Raw genomic sequence first — 5,916 nt, 5'->3', positions numbered from 1 at the left:
ACGAGTGGGGCTTCGGTATATCAAATGACAAGTGGGGCCATGACGCTGATACAAGGGGCAATACACGGGTAGGATTAGATTTTTAAACGGAGCTCTACAGCGATGGCACGGAGGAGGTGGCATGCGGGGTGCCGAGATGAGATCGACGTCCACAAAGAACCGCATGAGGCGAGACCGGACGCATTAGATAGATATGAACTAGACGCGTTTAACCATGCAAAGAAGAGAAGAAATGGTCGACGACATCGACGACCACCTCAAAACTTTGACTGACCGTGTCGGACACGAACGCGAGCAATGTAGAGAAAACTAGTGTCTCTCCTTTCTCGGCGTGTATAGGTGGGTGCTAGGAGAGTGTGGTGGCGAAGGGAAAGACCTCGCGGCGGTCCGTGGCGTCCAAAGCATAGCGGGTCGGCGTGGCCGTGCCCACAGCCGGCGTGCATGCATGATCGGCATTGGCATCGGCATGTACGTTCGGCATTGGCCTCGGCGGTATCTCCGGTGTGTCGTTGATCGAATGAGGGGACGGGATTGAGGGTGCATCCCGACGTTGACCTAGCAGATGGCGGCGAGCATAGCCGTTCGACCATGCCGATATCGGCATCGGCATCGTTTGGAGGCTGTGGTGCTCGAATCAAGTTGGGATTTGTTTCTTGTAGGCCAAAATGAATTTGAAACAAGTTTCATGTTGAAGGTTAGGTAACGAAAGTTTGTAACTATCCCAAAATTATACTAGCGCCATGGTGAGGTTCTTTTTGATAGAGCTATACGGTTGGGCAAACTTTTTTGACACTTTTTAGATAGGGTTCCTTGTTGTTACACGTATGGCATCATGTATGGAAAATTTGGGGTCATTTGGAGATGTTCGAAAAAATCACTTTGCTTAAGCGCATGCCGTTTCGTCTCGCTCGAAACCAGCTTTTCTAACAAGGTGATTTTTTCTACCTTCTCTAAATAACCTCAAATTTCATACAGCTGATCTTCTATACATAGATAGATAGATTGTTTCGTTTTTACATTTTTCGAACTTTTTATTTCCCTTTACAATACCCAATTGATTTTCAGGTCAAAACCTCGAAAAACAGCATCATGTATGGCATCATTTTCACCCTAAATTTTCCGAAACTTTCCCTTTTAGATATTCCTTGTTGTTATAGGTATGCCATCATGTATGCCAAACTTGGTTAGGTCTCACTCGAAACCAGCTTTTGTAACAAATTAGGTTTTTCTCGCGTGAAAAGTAATGGCTACAACAAATTGTTGATGGTTTATCATTTTTTGCGTGAAAAGTAATGGCAACAACAAATCGGTGATGGTTTATCATTTTTTTTTTGCGTGAAAAGTAATGGCTACAACAAATTGTTGATGGTTTATCATTTTTTGCGTAAAAGTAATGGCTACAACAAATTGTTGATGGTTTATCATTTTTTGCGTGAAAAGTAATGGCAACAACAAATCGGTGATGGTTTATCATTTTTTTTTGCGTGAAAAGTAATGGCTACAACAAATTGTTGATGGTTTATCAATTTTTTGCGTGAAAAGTAATGGCAACAACAAATCGGTGATGGTTTATCATTTTTTTTGCGTGAAAAGTAATGGTAACAACAAATCGGTGATGGTTTATCATTTTTTGCGTGAAAAATAACGCCTAAAACAGTTTATAATTTTTAGCGCGTGAAAAATAATACGAGAAAACCGCCCTTCGAGCAAGCTAATTAACCGCCAACAGAGAGAGAGAGGGGTTATCCTGCCCGTTCCCTTCATACGATCAACGGTCGGTGGGCACGATCCGCGTGACATGGGCTAGACCAATCAGAGCGATGATGCACGTCTGCGAGAATTTGTGAAGAGAGAGGGCAAAACTGAGTACTATCAAGAAACCAAGGGCACCGGGTAGTAAATAGACTAAGGGATTCAAATATGAGATTTAAAAAATGGAAAATGCGTGTTTTGTACAATGAAACCCATCTTGGCCTACCTCAAACTATTTGCAATACCAATATACATCAAGGTGAGAATTGTGGCCTCATTTAGACAAAGTATGATTTGGGGGAAGCTGTTTTGGGAAGGGCTTATTGTGGAAAACCATGCACCTTCATAGCTACTAGGTGATTTGAGAAGTGGCAATTTGTGGTAAAACTTGATTTATCTATGATTTATCTATGATTTGAGAAGTGTCAATTTGTGGTAAAGACTCCATGAGTAAGTGCCACTCTTTTTAGGATTTTTTTGCACATTAAATGACTCATTTAACTAGTTAATCCCATTTGTTGACTCTCTGTTGACCAGCCACTTGAGGGTAAAACTGAGTATATTGCACTAGCCGGTATTAGCACTCGAGGGGAAAATTGAGCACACAAAAAATGCTAGTATAAGACTCGAGGGTATACCCGAGTATATCTAAATTTCCGGGGTTAGACTCGAGGACACGTGCAATTGTTGACGCGTAGACGCGGGTCGCGGTGGAGAAGTCGAGACGTGCAATCGTGGACGCGTGTCGCGTTACGAAGTCCAAGACGTGCGTACGTGCACCTGTGCACGCGTAGGACGCGGGTCGCATTAACCACCCCTCGCCTTTATAGACGCCTCCTCCCACTCGTCTCCGTCACTCTCACTCGCTCACGCATCGCCAACTCTCTCCCACGTCCCATCATCTTCTCCAAAGCAAAAACCCTCTCCCTCTCCCTCTTCCTCTTCCTCTTCCTCCGCCGGAGAGATGGACAAGGAGAATGCCAATCCCATCGTCGAGGTTGGCTCGAAGCGCGACGCCTCCATCTTCGGCCCCGTCCCCTCGACGGACGACGCCGCCGCCGCCGCCGCCGCCGCCGGTGCATCGGAGGCTGCTGCCGCCGGTGGCAGTCAGATCCCGGCGGGATGGGACCCCTACGACCCCGTGCCGTACGTCCCGCCCCCGAACCCCTACGACACCTCCCTGGAGGACCCATGGAACGAGGTAACTACGGTTTGCTTCCTTTTTTGTTCCCCATTCCTTTTTGAACCCTATTTTTGCTGGTGTAGATGGATCCGTAGATGGATCAGTATTGGGCTAATATTTGCGCCGATTTTATTCCATTTTGTTTTGATCACTTCTTGATTTGGGGTTCGGCTGTTCGGTTAATTTATGCAAGTAATATTGGATCTCAATCAGTTAATTTATGCAAGTAATCATGGGATCTCAATCAGTTATTTTATGCACTAATCAAAAGATATCAACCGTTTAATTTTGCAAATAATCTCGAATGTGTTCAAGTTCGGATCTAGTTCAGATCTAGAATCTGTTTCTTTGCCTATGATGAATGGTTGGGCACAAATTTTTACAGGGAGGGTTCAGCGAACCATTGTCTGTGTACAAATCTGTTGTGCATGAGCTTTAGTTCGCTTACCCCTTCCCCTGTAGATATATAATCATGTCCACTCTAACCGAGGCTGACTCGTTTTTCTTAACTTTGTTATCATGTACGTTAGTCATCGTTGCAACTCATTCACTAGTTTCCGTTTGATATGGATCGGATGTCCGGCAGCCGACGTCGGCAGCGACGAAGAGCAGGAGGACGTCAAGACTCGCCAGTGTGCTGCGGAGGCTGCAGGTCGGCCGATGACATCTCCTACTTCGCCAAGGAGGTGTACAGGTGCCCCTTCCGCACCAGGAGACTCGGCGCCACGGACTTCAACTGCCTCGTCACGCATGCCGAGAACATCAGCAACACCTTCCCCAAGGTCGGCACGACGGTGAACGTCCACTCCTTCCGCGCCAAGCACAGGGCGCTCGGCATGCACCTCCGCAGCCTTCCGGCGGGTGGAGATCTCCGCCGGGCGCATGCCTCCGCTCAAGCCCAAGGCTCCCAAGGGGAGCAAGAGCAACAAGTGGAGGGAGAGCCGGATGGGGTAGGCGGAGTCCCGGACGTGTCTTGCTGCTGCTGCTGCCTCCTAGTTTGTTGTTGGGATCCCTTTGTTGTTAGCTAGGGATCCCTTGTTGTTATGTTAGTATGATGGTGCTCGTGAAGAACTCTGTTACTATGTTGGCTGCTGTGTATGCATCCTATTATCTATCCATATTATCTAGGGATTATCTATCCCTAGTCTACTATATTTTGTTGGCCGTACTTAGTTTTCTTGATTTACTATGATCGTGAATTTATCGTACATTATCCTGGAGATTTGCTTCTAGATTTAACTACATACATATGAACCGGAGGGAGTACTAGATTTGCTGCCATATTGGGCAAACAACGAGGGCCAAAAGGCACAAATAATTGAAGAAAGTCGAAATGCAAGCTTCTCTAGATTTTATACTAATTTGGTGAAAAGGACAGAGAGAAAGAGGGGAAAAAGGTGCACTTAATAGGGATGCCAATTTGGGGCCGAGAGAGACAGAACCCAGCTCCTCGCTCACGTGCAACCAAACGCTTCTCGTCCTGTCCCACGCGGTCCCTTTCTACCAGCCCCACGCGACGCGGGCCCACACGACTCGGCCCCACAAGACGCGGCCCCACACGTGACAGAACGGTCAACTAAACGGGAATCCTGCCGTCTGAGCTGCTTCTGCGGGTTTCAAACAAGGGCTTGGGGAAAACTGAGGAAAAACTAAGGAGCTGGGGAAAACTGAGTACAACTAAGGACCGGAGGGCACGAAAATAGAAATCCCTATTTTGTATCTCTTCCCATAAATGTGTATGCAAGATGATATAGATTCATCCTAATCATAAATAGTGCCAATGCTAGTGCTAGATCCTACACTCCTCGAGAACTCCTTAGCCATATTGTCTTTTCCACAATCACGCCCATCGCTCTATTTACTTTAGCTTATTACTTTGTTCTTGTTTACTTTTGTTCTCAAACACCAACACCCTTTATACACTAGTACTTGGAATTATGTATAACTTACAAGTACTCTCTAGTAAATAGTAACGAGGGCATAAAGACCTCCACCAATAGATCTCTGTGGTTTGATACTCTTACTTAAAAACTAGCTACATACGAATTGTGCACTTGCAGTCATAGGGTGACATGGTGATGCCCCAGGGCTAGTGGGGAGTCGTTTGTGTTTTAGGGCATAAGTCTCTATTGTCATGATCTTCACCTATTTTTGGGTTTGTAGGTGTTGTGTGGTGGCTTAAGGTTGTTTCATGTATACTCTTGCAAGATCTTTGTCGACAAAAAATATAAATAAAGGTTGTATGCATCTTTTGGATGCAGAGGCTGGGGGTATCAACCTCCTTTTAAACTAAATATATATATATATATATATATATATAGTAGAGGCTCTTGGGAAGGGAGCCGGCATCAGCTTCTCATGGTCGATCCGTCAGGCTGCAATCCTCCATAACAACGTCTCCTTGTCGCGAGCTCTAACCTTATAACTTCACCAAACCCTCCCCTTGTTGCCTTTTTGTGCACTCTATATGCTATATATGGCCTTCATGCCATGTTGATTGTGTGACGGTGATGACGGCTACTAGCAACGCCAAAATATCTTGATACGTTGGGACTCCAAGTGCAGAGTGTTGTATCATCATAGTATCTTCCCCACAAGGGTGACTCGAGGGTTTATATCGAACTCTCGGGGAACTGGACAAAGAGTATTATCTTCTCTCTTCTTCTAGCAATCCTGCAGGTAAAATAAAAGCCTTGTGTCCCCAACTCCCCCATGTGGTTGTCAAGCACAAGGTTTCACGTAAGTAAATAACCACAAGTAAAAATAAAGCGAGTAAAACTAGATGAAATAAAGTAACTAAGTAAACACTGTAAAACTAGGGGTTGATTATTTTTGGTGTTTTGAATTCAAATAAGAAAAGTAATTGTTTTTATATTTTCGGATTAAAATAGTTTTGCAAATAGAAAATAAGATAAAAGCAATATAAAGGTGTTTCTTATGATAAAAAGTGGACCGGGGTTCATGGGTTCACTTGACTATTC

This window comes from Lolium rigidum, chromosome 2 (assembly GCF_022539505.1).
Source record: "Lolium rigidum isolate FL_2022 chromosome 2, APGP_CSIRO_Lrig_0.1, whole genome shotgun sequence".
NCBI classification, from domain to species: domain Eukaryota; kingdom Viridiplantae; phylum Streptophyta; class Magnoliopsida; order Poales; family Poaceae; genus Lolium; species Lolium rigidum.
This window is presented reverse-complemented; position numbering follows the sequence as displayed.